At 44.8% G+C, this 13484-nt stretch overlaps 1 protein-coding gene across 1 annotated transcript in view; it reads left to right on the top strand.

The window, feature by feature from the left end:
* The first annotated feature begins 8792 nt into the window (after positions 1–8792).
* CTNNA1 (catenin alpha 1) overlaps positions 8793–13484 on the top strand; it is a 199489-nt gene continuing 194797 nt past the window's right edge. The window contains exon 1 of the mRNA XM_036239742.1: positions 8793–8883. The gene's annotated coding sequence lies outside the window, so the exon portion shown is untranslated. The remainder of the gene's footprint in view (positions 8884–13484) is intronic.

The following is a 13484-nucleotide window of genomic DNA, read 5'->3' as shown; positions in this document are numbered from 1 at the left end:
AGGTTAAGCTGAGTCTCTCTGATTTCTTTTAAAAAAAATATTTTTCTTTATTGATTTTAGAGAGAGAGGAAGGGTGAGGGAGAGATAGAAACATTGATGAGAGAGAACATTGATTGGCTGCCTGTGCATGCCCCCCACTGGGGATCAGGCCCACACCCTGGGCATGTGCCCTGACTGGGTATTGAACAGGTGACCTCTTGGTGCATGGGTCGACACTCAACCACTGAGCCACACCAGCCGGGCTCTGATTTCTTTTTGGGAACTTAATGAGGAAGAGATGCTCATAATTTCATGGCCATACAAGAGATAAAGATTTTTCAATTTTTCATTCCAAAGCTTCCAAGTCAGTTCTCATCTTCATCATTCTTGGATCTTGACTCATTTTGGTTCTTCTTTCCCAAAGGATTATGGGGTGCCTCAAATGAGATCACATTTAAGAAAGTGCTTTGTAAACTGTAGAGCTATTTAATAGCACAATGTAAATAAATAATAACAAAGCCCTTATAATGTAGAGAATCTCTAAAATGATCTCTTATAATACATCTTTATTGAATTTTGACATTTTTTTGTGTTACTTTTTAGAATACTACATAAAGTCTTGCTGATTGACTTCTTTTTTTTTTTTTTTTATCCTCACCCGAGGATATTTTTCCATTTTTTGTACAGATAGAGTGGGAGGGAGAGAGAGGAAGGGAGAGAGAGAGAGAAACATCGACATGAAGGGACACATTGAGTGGCTGCCACCCACACGACCAACCAGGGCCGGGGACAAACTGCAACCAAAGTACATGCCCTTAGCAGGAACCGAACCCGGGTCTCTCCGGACCGCAGGCCGACGCTCTAACCGCTGAGCCAACCGGCCAGGGCTGATTGACTTCTTTTTATTGTTTTTCCCTTCTTAACATTCTTGGTGCAGCTTAACTCTTGTGTTTATGTGCACTATGTTCAGTAACCTTAAGTAAGTTGAAACTGAAGTTTCAAACCAAATGTCATCAATTGGTACTAATGACCAAGTCTTTGGTTTCAATGACACTTGATTTTACTTCAATATCTATGGCCATTCATTCCTTCTGAAAATATTAAAACAATTTTTTTTTTCTTTATTGATTGTTTTAGAGAGAGGAAGGGGGAGGGAGAGAGAGCTACAAACATTGATGAGAGAGAAACATCGATTGGCCACCTCCTGCATGCCCCCACTGGGGATTGGGTCTACAACCTGGGCATATGCTTTCACTGGGAATCGAACCAATGTCCTCCTGGTGCATGGGTCGATACTCAATCACTAAGCCACATTGGCCAGGCTAAAATATTTTTAAAGTGCATTTAAAAAAACAAATCTTCACCCAAGGATATTTTTCCATTGATTTTTTCAGATAGAGTGGGAGGGAGGGAGAGAGAGAGAGAGAAACATCAATGTGAGAGAGACATATGGTTTGGTTGCCTCCCACATGATCCTGCCTGGGGCCGGGGATCAAACCTGCAACTGTGCCCTTGACCGGGAATTGAACCTGCAACTCTTTGGTCCTAAGGCTAATACTCCAACTGTTAAGCCAAACTGGCCAGGGCTTAAAGTGCATTTTATGTTCCACTGTACTAACTTATAGGAGCAGAGAAGTGAAAAAGTAAGACAAGATTCCTGTCCTCATGGAACTTATATTCCATTGTAGGAGACAGAAAATAAACCAGTAGACAAACAAGACAATTCTAGAAAGGGATGAATGCTAAAAGGAATAGAAATGCATCCCTGGCCGGTGTGGCTTGGTGGTTCAGCATGCACCAAGACCCATGCACCAAGACGTCACCAGTTCAATTCCAGGTCAGGGTATGTGCCCAAGTTGCAGGCTGATCCCCAGTCGGGGCATGCAGGAGGCAGCTGATCGATGTTCTCTTTCATCGATGTTTCTCTCTCCTTGTCCCTTTCTCTCTCTCTAAAATCAATAAAACAAACAAACAAAACAAAAAAAGAATAGAAATGCAATAATGTGGTGGAGAGTGACTGTGGTGTGTGTGTGTGTGGGGGGGGAGGCTGTGTGCTCAGGAAAGGCCTCTCTGACCAGGTGATGTCAAAATTGGCCCTCAAGAATAAGAAGTGGTGGGGGGAACATATAGGCAGAGCACAGAGTATTTTCAGGGCAGTGTTATTACACATTTGTCCACACCCATAGAATGTACAAGAGTGAAAGAAATTATGGACTTTGTGTGATTATGATGTGTCAACAGGTTCATCAGTTTTAACAAGTGTACCACTGTGGTAGGGATGATAATAGAGGAGGCCATGCCTGTGTGGGGACAAAGTGTATATGGGAAATCTCTCTATCTTCCTCTCAATTTTGCTGTGAACCTAAAACTGCTCTAAAATAAATAAATAAATAAAGTCTTTAAAAATGGCTTATGGGTTATAAAAAAACAATACATATAAGTAATTTCAAAAATCGAATATAAGACACTAAATAAAATACTTAATTAAAAAAAATAATAAGAGGGAGCCAAGTTGAAGAGTTAGGTCAAAGAAGTTTCCAAGTAGGGGGGTGCAGTAAATGCCAAAACCCTGATATGGGAAAGGAAGTGGTGCATTTTAGGAAAGAAAGGAGGGCTGTGGGTTGCAGAGGGGCAACTCAGTCTCCTGTTCTGGCTCCTATTCCTCCTGAATGTTGGTCCTGGGCTTCCACCTCTTCTTGCCATATATTCTCCAGGTGAAGATGACTCCCACAATTCCAGCTCCACCTGGGGCCTTTCCGCGTTCAGATTTGGATATACCTGTCTACAGGCTATCTCCTCTTTGGTAGGCACTAAAACTAAGCATGACCAAAAACAGCCCTTTGTCTGCATTGTTTTCCACCCCCACTCCTACGTGCTTTACCTCCAGGGCTCTCCCACTGTTTCCTTCGCTGATCAAGTCTGAAACTTTTATATCTAATCCACTGGCAAGACTGAGGATCCTCTGTCCTTTTGCATGGCTTCCAAATCTACCTACTTCTTTCCATCCCATTACACTTAACATATTATATACTATTCTATATATAGTAAACCTAAAAGTCCCTCCATCCCCTCCCTGCATTTAACCACTGTAACATTTAGCTGGGTATCTTTACAGACTTATAACTATTTATTCATTCAATTGAGTATCTATTACCTGCCAGGCACAGTTCCAGGTGCTGGAGATACGGTGAACAGAAGAGAAAAACATCTGCTTTAATGACACTACATTCCATTGGGAAAAACAGGCAATAAGTAAGTAAGTAAGCATATAATGTATTAGGTGGTAACAAGTGCTATGAAATACAAAAGAGTAAAGAAATAAAATGGAGAAGGAGGGAAGAGAAGTGGGTGCTAATGTTATTTTACAAAAGGCGGTAAGGCAAAGTCTTTACAACAAGGTGACATTTGAGCAGAGATCTGATCTGGGGGAAAACCATTCCAAGCAGCGGGAACTAGAAATGTGAAGATCCTGAGGCAGGAAAAATGCTTGATGTGTCCTGGGATGTCTAGAGACCCCAGTGTGGGCTAGAGTGGGAAAATGGAGGGGAAAAGCCAAATATGGGTCTGAGGTTGCTGGGAAAGATCATGTAAATTTTATTCAGAGTGAGATGGGAAGAACTGGAGGGTTTTGAACAGATGATGCGTTTTAAATGGCTCAGCTGCTATGAGAAAGAAAGCAGTAAAACAAATATGTATTCATTGTTTAAACATAAAATGGATATTATGTGCATTGTTTTACAGTCTGTTTTTTTCCAAAGTGAATGTTTAAAAAACAAAATATGGTCATGTTATCTCTTTGTTTAAAATTCTTTGTGGTTCCCCATTCCGTCACAATAAAGTCTAAAGCCTTACAAAGCCTTGTGTAGTCTGACCTCTGTCTACCTCACCAGCTTCCAAATCATAGAACTTTTTTTCCTGGTATGGGACTCAGGGCCTTCAAATGTGCTTGTCTAGTATCAAACACTTTCCTTCCCTCCCTAAGCACCTTGTCAACAATGTCTTTTCTAGATCTCACTTACTCCTTCTTTCATTCATTTAACCAGTATTTACTGAGAGATCTGCTATGTACCAGGCACTATTCTAGGCACCAGGGACATAGCACTAAACAAAACAGACAAAAATTCTAGCTCTTGTGGGGCTTAAATTCTAGTGGGAGGAAGACAAGAGAAAACAATAAATAAAAAATGTGAATATATACATATTCATATATATGACTATAAATATACATATGACTTTTTATGTCAGATGGTGACACACCCTAAGGAGAAAAATAAAGCAAGTAAGAAAAAAAAGAAAAGAAAACTAGCCCGGCCAGTGTGCCTCAGTGGATTGAGTGTCATCCCATGGACTGAGAGGTCCGGGTTGGATTCCCGTCCAGGGCACATGCCCGGTTGCGGGCTCCATCCCCAGTAGGGGATGTACAGGAGGCAGTTTATCAATGTTTCTCTTTCACATTGATGTTTTTATTTCTCTCTCTCTTCCTCTCTCTCTCTAAAAATAAATAAATAAATAAAAACATTAATAAAAAAAAAAAGGAAAGAAAAATAAAGCAAGTAAGGAGGCATGGGATGTGGGGGGACTGGGTTACAATTCCAGATAGGGTGGCCAAGAGGAAGCCTCACTGAGAAAATAACAGCTGAGTAAAGACCGGGGGAAGGTGAGAGAGTGAGTCAGGCGCTATTTGGAGGAGAACATTCCAGGCAGAAAGCAAAGGCCCTAAGTAAGAACCTGTCTGATGTGTTCCAGGAATAGTAAAGAGGCCAGTGTGTCAGAGAAGTGTGTGTATGGAGGGGGCAGGTGAGCTCTGGAGGCCCTTATAAGGACCTTGCCTTTTATGAGTAAGACAGGAGCCATCAAAGGGTTTTGTGCAGAGCAGAAGAGACATGTTCTGATTTACATTTTAATAGGATCACCCCAGCCACTGAATTGAGATTAGACTGAGGAAAGCAAGGGCAGAAGAAGGGAGGGAGATCAGTTAGGAGGCTCCTGTGAAATTCAAGCTAAGTAAGGGATGATGTCTTGATTCAGGATGGTAACAGCAGAGAAGTAAAAGGTTGGTGGATTCTGAATATATTTTGAAGGTAGAGGCACAGGATGGCCTGAGGAATTAGACATGAAATGTGAGAAAGAAACTTTGGATGACTCCAAAGTTTTTGGCCTAAACAAGTAGAAGAATAGAGTTGCTGTTTAATGAAATGAAGGAAACTGTGGCATTAGTAGGTTTGTTTTGTTTTTATCCTCACCTGAGGACATTTTTTTTGTCCAGATGGAGTGGGAGGGAGAGAGAGAGAAACATCGACGTGAAAGGGACACATCAAGTGGTTGCCATCTACACGACCCAACCAGGGCCGGGGACAAACTGCAACCAAGGTACATGCCCCCAGCAGGAACCAAAGCCGGGTCTCTCTAGACCGCAGGCCGACGCTCTAACCGCTGAGCTAAACCGGCCAGGGCGGATTAGGAGGTATGAGCAGAGATATGAGGAAATCAGTTTTGGACATATAGACATATAAAGTGTGAGATGCCTAGATGCCTACTGGATATCCAAGTGGAGATATCAAGTCAGGAGCTGGATATAGGAGTTCAGAATTCAGGAGAAAGGTTCAGGTTGAGAGATAAGCCTGAGATATAAAGATTGAATGAGATCACCAAGGGCTGATGGCAGACAGAAAATGGAGCATGGGACACACTAACAGCAGTTTTTACTTGTGATCTCAAGATCTTTTTATACTCTTAAAAATTTTAGAGGATTTCAAAGAGCTTTTGTTTATGTGAATTAATCTATCAAAGTTTACTGTATTATTACATGTTATCATAAATAACATTTTAAAAAGAAAAATAACAATGTTTTCTAAAATAAAATAGAGGGATGTGTCATTGTTTTGCATTTTTGTGAATCTCTTTAATGTTTCACTTAATAAAAAGGTAGCTGGATTCTCATATTTGTGATTACCATGAGATTGGGAGTGACAAAGGCAACTGATATTTTAGTACTATGAAAATAGTTTTTACCTTACTACCCCTGAAAAGATCTCAGGAGTCCTCAGATTGCACTTTAAGAACTGCAGTTTTAAGATTTACAGGTGGGGAGGATTAAGAAGGAATATCAGAGGAGACTAAGAAGTTGCCTCAAGGGAAGTTGGAGGAAAATCAGAAGAGCCTGGTGCCCTGGATGCCCAGTGAAGACAGCATTTCCAGGACAGTGATAAAATGAAATCAATGGTGGATAAAGACTGACTATAGATTTGGCATCATGGAGGCCATCAGGGACCTTGATAAAGCAGTTTTAGTGGGGAGATGAGTTCTAACATCTGACTAGAATGGGTCCGAGCATAAAGGTCACTTCCTCAGGTAACTGAACACCAGATTAGGTTAATCCCCACCTCCCCAAATCTGTTTGTATCTCTCCCCAATCTTCACCTTGATCTTCTTTTTTATAATTTATCAGGGATAGAGTTAGTTTTATTCACTGCTGCTTCCCCAGCACATAGCAAGTGCCTGGGATATTTGAATACTCAAGTCTTTCCTAGTAGGCTTTTCAAGTTTTCTCAGAGGGAGGGAACGGACTCCCCTTAGCTGACAGGGTATACTGCAAGTCTCTATTCATATTCTTCCTGTCACCTGACCCTTTTCCCAAAATAAACCTTGCACTTTCATTTTTAGGGACTGTCTTAGTCCGTTCAGGCTGCTCTAACAAAAATACCACAGACTGGGTAGTGTAGTTTATAAACAAATTTATTTCTAACAGTTCTGGAGGCTGGAAAGTCCAGCATGGTCATTTGTCATTGTTGTTAATCCTCACCAGAGGATATTTTTTCCATTGATTTTTAGAGAGAGTGAGGGAAGGGAGAAGGAGAGGGAGAGGAAGAGGGAGGGAGGGAGGGAGAGAGAGGGAGAAGGAGAGGGAGAGAGAGGGAGAAGGAGAGGGAGAGGGAGGGAGGGAGGGAGAGAGAGGGAGAGGAGAGGGAGAGAGAAAGAGAGAGAGAGACATTGAGACATTGATGTGAGTGAGACACATCAATTGGTTGTCTCCTGCAGGCACAGACGAGGGCTGGGGATCAAACCTGCAACCCAGCTATGTGCCCTTGACAGGGAATAGAACCTGTGACTCTTCAGTGCTCCGGCCAATGCTCTCCCCACTGAGCCACACCAGCCAGGGCAAGCATGGTAATGTTTTGGTGAGAGCTTTCTTCCCAAACATGAAATGTTAGAGCAGCAGTTCTCTAAACATGGTTCGTAGTCAGAGCCTTCTTGCTGTGTTCTCCCATGGCAGAAGGGACAGGGGATCTCTTTGGGTCTTTTTTTTTTTTTTTTTAAATAAGGGTACTAAGCCCTCATGACCTAATCACCTCCCGAAGGCTGTATGTCCTAATACTATCACCTTGGGCAGTAGGTTTTCAACAAATGAATTTTGGGGGATGCAAACATTCAATTTATGTAGCAGGGCCCCATGCTTGATTTAATGCTCTGCTGTTGGCGTCTTGAAATTGTTAATAATTTCTGAACAAGGAGACTCACAAATTAAGTAGCTGGTCCTGAGTGAAGTGATAGATATACAAAGTTATAAAGCATAATCCTTTAACTCAATCTTTTGTTAGTTCAAACAAATATTTATTGATTGACTATTATTATTAAAGTTTTTAGTAGCCAACTGTAGTGGGGGGAAGCCATGGCCACTCCAGGCAGGGGAGATGGAAGGAGCAAATATTCTGAAGCCAGAAACAGAATGGGGTGTAGTAGGATAAGAATGGCCTTGTTAGGGTTTCGGGCACGTTCATCCACCATGTTAACTGGGCACCGCCTAGGGAATGAGCGTTGTGCTGAGTGCTGTAGGGGATACAGCTCCTGCTTTCCAGGAGTTTGCGTTTCCCTGGGGAGAAGGAGGTGTGCTTAGTAAAGGGTGAACATGTGGAGGGCAGATCTCCCCGGCACCCTGCTCAGTACTCAGCACTAAGTTAGCAGTGGCTATTGTCTTGCATTATTTTGGATTTATAGGCCAACACTGAAAACTTTATTTATCATCCTATGGGGCTGACAAGTGAAGATGTGATATTTTTTGTCTGTTTTGCATATATATATATATATTTTTTTTTTTGAGCATTTACCAGGAAGATACGGAAGAGAGAGTGGGAATAAAATTCCCCAAATAGCTAGAGGGACAGGGATAGAAGCCAGGTCCTTTGGTTTCCTCACCTGTCAAGTGAAGGCATGATTTCTAGAAGGGCTTCCAACTCACATTATGAGGTCCCTAGAGTATGTTGTAGTGCCGCTCAGCCTCGAGCTGGGAGGCCCCAGTTTCTCTTGTAAACACGGGGTGGGCCTAAAGCACTCTTCTGGAAGTCTGTGACTGGGAAGCACCTGTGGCACTCCTCAGAGGAGTGTGCCCAGGTCCTTGGGGTACAGGCCAGGGAGGGGCCTGCGCGGGCCGCGCCCAGAGACTCACCTGTGCGCTGAGCGGTGACTCACCCGCCCTCCCCCCAACTCCAGCTGTGCCAGGAACCACCGCTCCTCCTTCCTCGTGGGTCACTCCTAGCCTGCGAGCCCGTGAGGGGCCTGGGATGAGGTAACAGTGGGGTGAAGGGCGGGGTGCAAGAGGTCCTTTTGGGGGTTCCGGCCCGGCGTCTCCAAGCTCCCTTGGTTGGGGGCTGGCCCCCAAAGCGAAGGCCGGGAAAGCAGAGCAACGGCGGGAGGCGCCGGGAAGAGCGCGCCGGAGGGAGGTGCTGGGAAGGGCGGGCGGCGCCCGGGCCGCGGGGCGGGAGCCACGGGCGGGGGGCGGGCCGCGGGCCGGGGGCGGGGGTGTCGGGCGGCCCATTTCCTCATCGGAGCCCGACGGGAGAAAGACAAAGCAGAGTTCGTCGGCTTGGAGCCTCGGGAGCCTTTCTGCGCTCGCCCCGTTCGCCGCAGGTAACTCTTCGCGCGGGCGCAGGCTCCCAGCCAGGCAGAGGGGCCCCTCCGGCGGGCAGGCGGGGCGCCGTCTCCTCCGCGACCCCGCCGGGAATTGGGCTCCGGGAGGGCGCGGTGCGGCGTCCGGCCCGCTTACCCCGCGGGGCCCCGGGCCTGCGCCCTGGCCGGCCGGGCGGGGCCGGCCTTTTCCGACGCTCGGGAAGTTGAGGGGCCACGGCGCCTGGAGCCCAGCGAGCCTCAGGCCCCGCGCGGCCGCCGCGCTTCCTCTCGGGAAAGTTTCTCCCGGTTTCTCAACTTTGTTCAAGTGGACTCGGTGCGCGCGCCAGGCCCGCTCGGCCGCCTTCCTGTGAGGAGGCTGCGCGTTGTTCCCGGTGCGGAAATGTTCGGAAACCGAGTTTTCCGGGGAAGTGATTGTGGTTTGTGGTTTCCGTGGTCGCACTCCCCGCCCCGAAACCTCCCGGTCTGCGGGCGGCTGTGGCCTGGCCCGCACCCCCGCACCCCCGCGCGAGCGAATGCGAAAGCCCGTGCGCTCGCTTTCCCCGAGCCGGCCGCTGGGAGGGGTCGCCACACCCGTGTGGACTTTTGGCGTGTACCACGTTCACCTTTGTGGTGGAATTACTCAGGCTCCTCGCGCTGGTGGACTGGAAGCTCTTAGCTCGACTAGTCCCAGTTCTCCCGGCTGGCGTTCCGTCTTTTTGTTGACTTTTAAAGGAGTGTGCGTGTGCGCGAAGCACTCGCTGGGAGAAATGTTGATTGAAGGCTTAACCCTGGCCTGGCGGGAATGGCTTCTCGATAATGCAGGCGGCACTTGGCTCCAACCCAGGATCGACACCCCCTTTTTTGTCCTGCCTCTTTGTAACTTTTTTGTTCTGTACAGAGTTTACAATAATGTAGAAAAGAATGTTAAGTTCCCGACTAAATTAAGAGTATTTCATATTGATGTTGAAGGAAATGATTACATCATTGTATTGTTGCAACAGGATAGGCATTTCAATGAGTGGATGTTTTGTTTCGCAGTGATTTTTTTTTTTTTTTTAAGACGATACAGGTGTTTGTTACTTTAAGAAATTTAAGAAACAAAACTGTAAATCAAATTATTTAGTGTGTTTTATTTTGTTGTACAAGAGAAAGGAGCAGAGAAATTATCCATGATCTCTGCCCACTTATTTACCTTCTTGACTTTATTAAGTTAAAAAGTAGTTTGCCCGCTTTAAAAAAAATGTATCGTTGAAAGTATTACAGATGTCCTCTTTTCCCTCATTGGCACCCTCCTCCCCATTCCCGCCCTGCCCCTTGCCTTCACTCCACTGTGGTCTGTCTTTTGGTTATGCATATAAGTTCTTTGATTTTTCTCTTACAGGCCCCCTACCCCCTTCCCTCTGAGATTACTGTTTGTTCCATACTTCCATGTCTCTGGATCTGTTTTGTTAGCTTATTTTGTTCATTATATTCCACAAATAACTGAGATCATGTGACACTTGTCTTTCTCTGACTGGCTTATTTCTTTTAGCATAATACTCTCCAGGACCCTCCATGTCATTTCAAAAGATAAGAGATCTTTCTTACAGCTGCATAGTATTCCCACAGCTTTTTTTATCCACTCATCTACTGATAGATGATACTTGGGCTGTTTCTGATTGTTGATTCAGGCTTCTTGGATATATTCCTAGAAGTGGGATCACTGGGTCAAGTGGCAGTTCATTTTTAATTTTTTGAGGAAACACCATCTTATTTCCAGTCTGCATTCCCACCAGCAGTGTATTAGAGTATCCTTTTCTCCATGTCCTCACCAGCACTTGTTTGATGATTTGTTGATGGCAGTCATTCTGGCAGGTGTGAGGTGATACCTCATAGTCATTTAAATTTTTTTGTCTGCTGTCTTAAGGGCCCACAGATGATTAAGATACAGTCTCTGCACCTAAGAGCTCAGAGTGTAATAGAGAAGGCACACACCCAGGTGTAGTACAAGGCAGGCAGATTGCATTCAGTGCCATAACAATGCTTATGAGAAACTTGTGTGTGGGTCAAATCTTTTATAATACTAATGGTAAGAGAAACTTGTAGAGGCATGGAGAGGGGGCTAGTTTTGTTTGGATAAGGCCAGAAAGGCTTCCAGGAGGGGTGGCATTTGAACTGGATGAAAATGGTACTTCTTATTCTCTGCCCCCCCCCCCCCATCCACTCATAGCTAAGATTCTATCCAGTATATCTCAGTCCTTCATACCCTTGATGTGGGATTACCCTCACTCCCATCAGTAACATCTCATTCCATATGGAGTGCCTTTTTCATCCAAGCTGGGAGTCACTTCTCTGCACAGTCTTTCTGTCATCAAACTTAGGTGCTCAAGTCCAAGCTTCTGTTTTGAATGCAGATCTTACCTGACTGACCCCATGGTCACCTGTGCACCAGAGTGCTACTTGGGTGTCTCCAGAGGGGCTTCTCAAACTCAACATGCCCAAAATGAGACTCTTTTTTCTTCTGGAGACCTAAACCAGAAATGGAGATCAGCAATAACTGGCGGGCACTGTAATTTCTTTGAGAAAGTAATATTAATGTGAGACCTGACAGACCTGGTTGTTGGGGGGGGTGGTATGTGTGCTACTGAAGATCTGGACAGAGGGAACAGGGTCCTTTGCTATGTAAAAGTCCTGAGACAGGAAAGAATGCCATGTGTTTAGAGACCTAAGAGAAGACCTGTGTAGCTTGAATACTTTGGGGTGGGGAGAGGCCTCACATGAGAGTACCAGGAAATACCAGATCATGTGTTTGGATTTTATTCTAAGAGCTCTAAGAAGCCATTGTAGAGAGTTTGTGATCTGATCCCCCCCCCTCCCTTTTTGGTTAATCCTCACCCGAGGATATTTTTCCATTGATTTTTAGATAGAGTTAGAGGGAGGGAAGGGGGGTGGGAGGGGGTGGAGAAAGAGACAGAGAGAGAGAGAGACAACAGTGTGAGAGAGAGACATGGATTGGCTGCCTCCCACTCAACCCTGACCTGATGCAGGTATGTGCCCTTGACCAGGAATTGAACCTGAGACCCTTTTGTCTGGGTCCATGGGCTGAAGCTCTAATCCACGAGCCAAACAACCAGGGCGATCTGATTTCCTTTTTAAGATCACTTTGCTAGAGCTTGCAGGGCTTGTATTTGTATACAAGTGAAAGTAGGGAGTTGAGCTAGGAAGATGGGGTGAAGGTGTTGGGGATGAAGGAGCTGTATTTTTGAGAAATGAGACAGGGTATAAATATGGATTGCATGTAGGGGTCTAGGCTTATCTGTAATTGTTGCTTCCTCTGTGATGCACCCTGCAGGAATATAGCCCCTCCCCCATTTGTATTTCTTCACTTTTTCATGATGAGCTCTTAGTAATATCTGGGGACTCAAATTAGCTAGCACTTTACTCTCTGGTAGCAAACCCCTTCCCAGCAGATGGTATACTCCATTGTATTTTACTTTTATTGATGTCCCTCTTTGCCTTTCCTGCTACAAAGTGAGTCTGTGAACTTGAAGACAGACAGACAGCCTTAGTCTTTAGCATGGTACCTGGTGTGGAGGGCAAATTAGATGCTTTGTCGAGTGGAGGAGGAAAGAGTCTTTTCTGTCTGGAGTCTAGCTCGTGGGTGGAACCATGACAAATGAGAAAAATTCAGATTATGGAGGACCCTGAATACCAAATTGCTGTTTTGGGAAAATTGAGAACCATCTCCATTTCATTGTTCTTTCTTTCTACTCAGATCTAACCAGAGACGAAATCTTCTCCATCCAGTCTTCATCTTACATAAATTCCAATTTTCCAGTCTCTTTGTTTTTACTCTCGATTATTATCCTCTTATCTTTGAACTATGAAACTACTTGTTCTCTGGATAAATTTGTTCTGTTTGTTTCATTGCCTTTTTCATATATATATATATATATATATATATATATATATACCTTGAGCACATCCCCTCTTATCCATCTGACAGATTAATTTATTTTTAAAAACTCACCTAGATGTTGTTGTTGCTGGGTTTTCTCTCGGATCTCTCAGTGCTTCTTGGGTACCTTGTCCAAATTATGTGGTTGCATCTTTTGTACTGTTTGGTAAATATTTTTAAGGTATGACTTCCTCCCATCTGGGGGTTTCTTAGAAGTGGGCTCTAGGCCTTTATTTTTTAACTATTATTTTTAATCCTCACCCAAGGATATGTTTTTATTGATTTTAGAGACGGGAGGGGGGAGAGAGAGAGAAAGAGAAAGAAAAACATCGATGTGAGAGAGAAACATCGATCAGACTGAAACGTAGGTATGTACCCCCACCGGGAGTCTAACCTGCAACCTTTTGGTGTATGGGACAACCCTTCAAACAACTGAGCCACTTGGCCAGGAGTAGGCCTTTATTTATTTATTTATTTTTTATCCTCACCCGAAGACATTTTTCCATTTTTTGTTCAGGTAGAGTGGGAGGGAGAGAGAGGAAGAGAGAGAGAGAGAGAGAGAGAGAGAGAGAGAGAGAGAGAAACATTGATGTGAAAGGAACACATCGAGTGGCTGCCACCCGCACAACCGACCAGGGCTGGGGACAAATTGCAACCGAGGTACGCGCCCTTAGCGGGAACCGAA

The sequence above is a fragment of the Molossus molossus genome, unplaced genomic scaffold, assembly GCF_014108415.1.
Source record: "Molossus molossus isolate mMolMol1 unplaced genomic scaffold, mMolMol1.p scaffold_m16_p_4, whole genome shotgun sequence".
Lineage (NCBI taxonomy): Eukaryota > Metazoa > Chordata > Mammalia > Chiroptera > Molossidae > Molossus > Molossus molossus.
The sequence above is the reverse complement of the archived record's forward strand: the minus strand, read 5'-3'. Positions and strand labels throughout refer to the sequence as shown.